We start from the raw sequence: 8,245 nt of genomic DNA on the forward strand, positions 1-8,245 counted from the left end.
TCCTGTGTGATGGCTGCACCTTGCAGGGCTCTCTCCTCTCAGTCAGGGGCAGAGCAAGGTGAAATGTGAGGCTGCCTGACCCGTGCCTGTGAATGAGCTGAGTTGAATGAGTGTATTTCAATGTGTGTGTGTGTGTGTGTGTGTGTGTGTGTCTGTGAGAGAGAAAGATTCAAAAAGACTACAGAGAGAAAGAGAGGGAGAGGATAAGATAAAGGTGGCAGTGAGAGCAAGTCTGACGGACTGAATAAGGCAGTAAAGCTGTAAATGGGTGTCTTTCTCTCTCTCACTCTCTGTGCCTTGCTGTCTGCCTGCTCTTTGGTGGGGTGGCTTAGTCCTTTCCTGCATTTTGTTCAGGGCAGGGCTTGCATCTGGGTGACTGAGAGGAGATGGGTGGGGCCTGGATTATTCATAATCACTTTAAGTGAATGTCACTCTCAATATTGTTTACCTTTTATCGTACTGTCATTCATTTCCCTTCAGGAAACTGATCATCCTCAGATGTGCCATATCATTTTACATCCCGCCCTGAACCAAAATAAACTGTTGCCATCACAAGTGATTTACTGCAGTGTCTGTGGAGGTTAATCATCAGGTAAATAACAGGTGATAAACACACCCAATTTATTGTGTACAGAAGTAAAGTTAAGTCTTTATAACCACTTTAAAAAATTATAAATTTGAGCAGAAAAAATGAGGTCTCCCTTACCTGTAATAGCACTTTTATGTTGACAGTCCCAATGGACATTTGAGTCAGCTTCCGACCTGGTAAATATGACTCTGAAATTTTATTCATGAACAGCTGGGAGCCTAAAAAGTGTTCATTTTCTGAAAGGACACCAAGTAAAATATTTACAGCTTCCTTGTTTATCTGTGTTCAAGATGTTGTGAGCTTTACTCAAATGAGTGGCATGCGGTGGCACATTTGTCTGAGCGAACCTCTGCTCTGAAAGACTAACATACTTTTCAAATCCTCCTGGTTTCAATGAAGTGTGCTGCCCAGGGGCAGAGGATGAAAATGATCTTGAAGAGTATGTTTTACCGGGAAGAGTCAGTCACTTCACACTTTGTAGCTAGTTAACTAACAGTACTCTGAAGCTTTAGCACTCATACTTAGCCTATAAAAGTCTATGGAGACAGTAGTCTGCAGTCTTTTTCAGCTCCCTGCAGTAATTTCCATCTGCTTGGGCATATCTGCCGTTGGGTTTCTTGCTACTGTACTTCAAAGCCTAGTCTTTTTTCTAGTCTCATACATCTTAGTCCTTCATCCCCAATTAAACCTAACTAAAGTGGACCCCTACCTTTAATTTCTCTCCTCCCCGCCAACGTTTATGCTCCTCACAAAAACGGATGGCACAGAAAAGTGCCCATCACTGTCATGCTGCGTGCTATACAGCTGGTTACAGTCTGAGAAAAGGCTGTAAAAGTGGATGCAGTTTTAATTAATGAAGCTTTCTAAGGCAAGAATAACTATTACTTGCCCATATTTAAGATTAGGGATTTGAACAAACCCCTAACTGTAATATTAAACTTTGAGCTCATCCTGCTATGTTAATTCTACAGAAATAAATAATACTTCTGATCATAGATCATTCAGAAGAGGTATGCTATTACTTTTCTAAGTGATGAGATATGTGATTTATGATTGCTGGATTACCTGAGCTGTATCTAGGGGCCGGAATATCACAGATAGAATCTTAGAGATGGACTATTTTGACTTTGACCACAAAGAAACAACACCAGAAAACACCCCTGGAACCACATAGCAATGCTCTTAAAACTGCTCAGAACATAGGAACCAGATAGCAATGCCCAGCAACAACCCCCAAAAAGTCACCAGATAACATATTACAAGTGAACACTGACAATATAGCCAAGATTTTGTAGCTAAACTTAAATAACTTTGCTTTGTTCCTACTTTTTTTACTTACTTGTCAAAATTTACAGATGTACCCTTCCATGCAGATACAGTATGAGCAATCTTGTGCCCCTCCAGCAGCCTCAATGACCCCGGAAGTCCATAACATCAGCCCCCGCTTCCTTGGAAATTGATGGTAATTAGATTCTTTGTAAGATGTTGCACTTGGAACCTCAAGAACAAAGTTCTGTCCCCATACGAATGTCAGATGTGATGATAAACTTGCTTAAACTAATATGTGGATGTTAGTACCTCAATGCATGTTCACAACACAGCTCTTTCATTCAGGACACATCAGGACAATGTCATGCTCTAAACCTTTCAATAAATCCTAAACATGGCTGACGGCAAATATTAGAATGATTTCTGAAGGATTATGTGACACTGAAGAGTGGGGAATTTGATTGCTGAAAAATCAGCTTTGCAATCATGGGAATAAATTTCATTTAAAAATATTTTTATATAATTATTTTCAATTGTATTCATATTTTAAAATATTACTGTTTTTACTACTTGTATAACTTGTTATTACTTGTTTACTGTATTTTGTATCAAATAAATTTTGTATTGGTAAGCTTAAGAGACTTCTATCATAAATATTAAAAATATCTAACTGATCCCCAACTTTAGTATTCTTTTCTTTCTTTCTTTCTTTCTTTTGTTGTCTTAAATGCTATACATTTTACAGATTTTGAAAAACTCTGTATTTAATGAACTGGAAAATAAACAAACAAAACATATGAAACTTAATCTTGATTGACATGACCTCACAGAAAAGGTAACTATCTCTAATTCCACACATTGCTGGCCATCAATAGGCCTCTGCTTAGCTCCCATGATGCCATGCTATGCCGGTTGCGCCCTGAGCTGAGAAAATATGTTCGGCCATGTGGGATGTTCACTGGCGAAAGGAACCTAATCTTTCCCAGCAGGGCTCCCATCAACTCTGGAAGTGTATGAATAGAGATAATATCTCAGTAATGAGGCCTGTTTTGTACCATCAAAGTCCTCCAAAAGGGCCTGAAACCTGACCTCCCTCTTTGCGTCGACGAGCTCCCCCTAATAGCTCCCATTATTAATTGTTTTCTCTCTCCTGCTAACATACGGAGACTCTTCCAGTCCCCCTCCATCACCCACATCCACTGCCAACACCAACTCAGTCTCCGTTTCACTTCAGACAGAGGTCAGTTGACATTTATAACTAATGATAAATGGCATCAGCATAAATTCTGAATACACTGAAGCAGTGTATTCCAAGAGTTACCAGTATTTTTTTTTTCCATAACACATTCTATGGACTAGTTATTCTTAGCTAATTTTGCCACTCCCAAATTATTGGCTTATTTTGAAATAAGATTGTGGTGAATCACACCATCACACTGCAGATATGCAACATACTATGAAACTCTCATGTCAACCACAGACTTCCTGCTAGATTCCTCCGACACAGGTGGCCGAGATAACCAGAATGCCATCAAATCAGTGATAAGTGAGCAGTCTATCTGATCAACAGCTCCTGAGTCCTGAGTCTTCGTCCTCTTGGGATGGTTGACAGAGATCTACGAGTGATAACATGGACTGTTACTTTTTAAAGAAAAAAGATTGCAGATATGACTGGTGAACTTTCATCATTAGCGATAATCAAAGAGAGATGCATCTCAGATGTGGGAGATATTTGGTACTAATTGTGGAAACTCAAGCAAATCTGCCTACAAGTGCCATGAGGATTTTTTTTGTTGTTTTTTTTCTTACTCTGAATTATTAGTATTGACAGGTGTGGAGAGTTTTTCCTACATGTGTTGCATGAGGGCATGCTAACCCTCTCAATGTGGTTGTAAAATACACCAAGCACTGGTATGTTTAGAGGACTAAAATCAGAGTGAGAATTTTTCTCTTTCCAGAACATTTTACTGTCCTTTTTCCAAAACCTCAACCCATACTTGGATGAAGCACTGGCCAATCAAACATTTTAAAAGCAGCTCCTACTTCCAAAAACAAAGAAACACACCCTTCTTATAGGTGTGCAAAGAAGTCTGAATATCAGAGTCCCAGAGAATGCCAGCCTTGTCCTGGCTGGAGTTATTATCAGGATCTTGAATGGCTCTCTTCTCTCCTTTTGTTGACAGTCAGTCACCCAGTAATGATTGTCACACCAGAGCTTGAAACATCAAATGGGCTTGTCAGAAAAGTGACCCTGTGAACCGTAGCGACAAACAACATCTGATCTCCACCTACTAGATATGCACAACTTACTTTGATGACTGCCATTGAACTGTCGATATAAATGTGTTTTACTGACTTATTTAGATACATTTCAGAGAGCCTAATTAAATGTTAATTAGGCTCTCCACCTCCCCCCTCCTAAATAACACACACACTGCTGTTCAGAACTTTGGGGTCAATACGATTTTTTAATGCAGATATTTGATCAAAAATAGAGTAAAACAGTAATTTATTCCCGTGATGGCAAAGCTGAATTTTCAGTTTTCAGTTTTTACATGATCCTGCAGAAACCATTCTAATAAGCACTGAATCAGGGTGCTCAAGAAACATTATTATTATTAATATTATCAATGTTGACAGTGGTAATGCTTAATATATTTTGTGGAAGGATTCTTTGATGAATAGAAAGTTGGGAAGAACAGTGTTCATTTGAAATATAATTTTTATAGCAATATAAGGCTACGTCCACACGAAGCCAGAGCTTTCCCTATCCGATCTTTTTTTTCTCCTTGTCTCAAGAAATATCTGCATCCACATGAAACCACGAAACCGAAACAAAAAGATGTAGTATACATACCAGACCAGCATGTGGCGCTGTAATTCTGCCACAGAGATACACTAAAAACGGAGAAGAAGACTTGGACTATGCGCATAAACCTTGCGCGCGGTATACAAACGAACATGGAACAATACATTTATTAATCTGTGTTAATGTTAGTTAATAAAAAAGACAATCGTTCAGTGTTTGTTCATGTTTTTGTTGCTGTTACGGCGCCGAATTGAGGCAGTAATTAAAGCAAAAGGAGCCCCTACCAAGTATTGAGTACATGTGAAAGGAACCTAATCTTTCCCAGCAGGGCTCCCATCAACTCTGGAAGTGTATGAATAGAGATAATATCTCAGTAATGAGGCCTGTTTTGTACCATCAAAGTCCTCCAAAAGGGCCTGAAACCTGACCTCCCTCTTTGCGTCGACGAGCTCCCCCTAATAGCTCCCATTATTAATTGTTTTCTCTCTCCTGCTAACATACGGAGACTCTTCCAGTCCCCCTCCATCACCCACATCCACTGCCAACACCAACTCAGTCTCCGTTTCACTTCAGACAGAGGTCAGTTGACATTTATAACTAATGATAAATGGCATCAGCATAAATTCTGAATACACTGAAGCAGTGTATTCCAAGAGTTACCAGTATTTTTTTTTTCCATAACACATTCTATGGACTAGTTATTCTTAGCTAATTTTGCCACTCCCAAATTATTGGCTTATTTTGAAATAAGATTGTGGTGAATCACACCATCACACTGCAGATATGCAACATACTATGAAACTCTCATGTCAACCACAGACTTCCTGCTAGATTCCTCCGACACAGGTGGCCGAGATAACCAGAATGCCATCAAATCAGTGATAAGTGAGCAGTCTATCTGATCAACAGCTCCTGAGTCCTGAGTCTTCGTCCTCTTGGGATGGTTGACAGAGATCTACGAGTGATAACATGGACTGTTACTTTTTAAAGAAAAAAGATTGCAGATATGACTGGTGAACTTTCATCATTAGCGATAATCAAAGAGAGATGCATCTCAGATGTGGGAGATATTTGGTACTAATTGTGGAAACTCAAGCAAATCTGCCTACAAGTGCCATGAGGATTTTTTTTGTTGTTTTTTTTTTTACTCTGAATTATTAGTATTGACAGGTGTGGAGAGTTTTTCCTACATGTGTTGCATGAGGGCATGCTAACCCTCTCAATGTGGTTGTAAAATACACCAAGCACTGGTATGTTTAGAGGACTAAAATCAGAGTGAGAATTTTTCTCTTTCCAGAACATTTTACTGTCCTTTTTCCAAAACCTCAACCCATACTTGGATGAAGCACTGGCCAATCAAACATTTTAAAAGCAGCTCCTACTTCCAAAAACAAAGAAACACACCCTTCTTATAGGTGTGCAAAGAAGTCTGAATATCAGAGTCCCAGAGAATGCCAGCCTTGTCCTGGCTGGAGTTATTATCAGGATCTTGAATGGCTCTCTTCTCTCCTTTTGTTGACAGTCAGTCACCCAGTAATGATTGTCACACCAGAGCTTGAAACATCAAATGGGCTTGTCAGAAAAGTGACCCTGTGAACCGTAGCGACAAACAACATCTGATCTCCACCTACTAGATATGCACAACTTACTTTGATGACTGCCATTGAACTGTCGATATAAATGTGTTTTACTGACTTATTTAGATACATTTCAGAGAGCCTAATTAAATGTTAATTAGGCTCTCCCCCTCCCCCCTCCTAAATAACACACACACTGCTGTTCAGAACTTTGGGGTCAATACGATTTTTTAATGCAGATATTTGATCAAAAATAGAGTAAAACAGTAATTTATTCCCGTGATGGCAAAGCTGAATTTTCAGTTTTCAGTTTTTACATGATCCTGCAGAAACCATTCTAATAAGCACTGAATCAGGGTGCTCAAGAAACATTATTATTATTAATATTATCAATGTTGACAGTGGTAATGCTTAATATATTTTGTGGAAGGATTCTTTGATGAATAGAAAGTTGGGAAGAACAGTGTTCATTTGAAATATAATTTTTATAGCAATATAAGGCTACGTCCACACGAAGCCAGAGCTTTCCCTATCCGATCTTTTTTTTCTCCTTGTCTCAAGAAATATCTGCATCCACATGAAACCACGAAACCGAAACAAAAAGATGTAGTATACATACCAGACCAGCATGTGGCGCTGTAATTCTGCCACAGAGATACACTAAAAACGGAGAAGAAGACTTGGACTATGCGCATAAACCTTGCGTGCGGTATACAAACGAACATGGAACAATACATTTATTAATCTGTGTTAATGTTAGTTAATAAAAAGACAATCGTTCAGTGTTTGTTCATGTTTTTGTTGCTGTTACGTGACGTAGCGGTGTCTGACTAGGGGCGAGACATGGCCTGATGATGTCATCGTTTCAGAAAATATACGGATTCGCTGTCCACACGAAAACGCAAGGGCGGCGTTTTCAGATTTATCCACTCTGGGACCCGGTTTCAAAAAATATCGGTTTCACTCTCCCAAAACGCCGTATCCGTCTGGACGAAACGCCTATACGATACAAAATGTATGCGTATACAGCTAAACGCGTCTCCGTGTGGATGGGGCCTAAGTCTTTACTGTGACCTTTGATCAATTTAAAGCATCCTTGCTGAATAAAAGTATTAATTTCTTTAAAAAACATTTTAGTGATCCCAACTTTATTTGTTACTCTCATAATTCATTTTCATTTTTAATTTCACATTATGATACAAAGGTTTAATTAGTGACAAGTTCAGTCAGCGAAACATCTTACAGAAGTAAGGGCAGCTTGACTGTTTAAATGGCAACACACATCCTCAGATGTATTCAATGTATTCAAATATTACAACTATAATATAAAAATATTACCTAGGCCTAAATCACTCAACCACACAGAAAATAGCATATTTACCAACAAATATCAAGTTGCGGGTGTCATAGAACTCAGAAAGACGGCACATAAAGTCGAAAAGTGAAAAACTTAAGAACACGTGTACCCTTGCTTTGTGTGGCAAATACTGAAGCGCGCATTGGACCTTGTACTGCAGGGGTTTTTAAACTCGGTCCTGGAGGGCCGGTGTCCTGCAGAGTTTAGATCCAACCCTAATTAAACACACCTGAACCAGCTAATTCAGGTCTTACTAGCAGAGATTGTTTTACTATAGGGAGATGAGAGGGTCTGTATTACTTACTATTGGAGAAAGTGTAACGGTCAACTTGGATCACATGTCCCTTAATAACCAATCACATTACAGCCTTGACGTCATTGAATTTCAGTCAGAGTTGTGCGACACTCAATCGCCGTTTCGGATACAATAGGAATGAATGAGAAATGCTGTAAGCTGAATCCCACCTGTCGCAAAAAGTCAGTGACTTAAACCGGCATTTTTTTCGGTGTATTGCTTAGTGTAAAACATGTTGGAGATTAGCTGATAGGCTGTTGATTCATTAAATGATAAGCTGTTTCCTCTAAAAAGCTGTTTATTCAGTGTAGTGAAGCCTCTCCTCCATTGACATCCATTAAAAAAAAAA

This window comes from Sinocyclocheilus rhinocerous, unplaced genomic scaffold, assembly GCF_001515625.1.
Source record: "Sinocyclocheilus rhinocerous isolate Xijiao unplaced genomic scaffold, SAMN03320098_v1.1 scaffold1294, whole genome shotgun sequence".
Taxonomy (NCBI): domain Eukaryota; kingdom Metazoa; phylum Chordata; class Actinopteri; order Cypriniformes; family Cyprinidae; genus Sinocyclocheilus; species Sinocyclocheilus rhinocerous.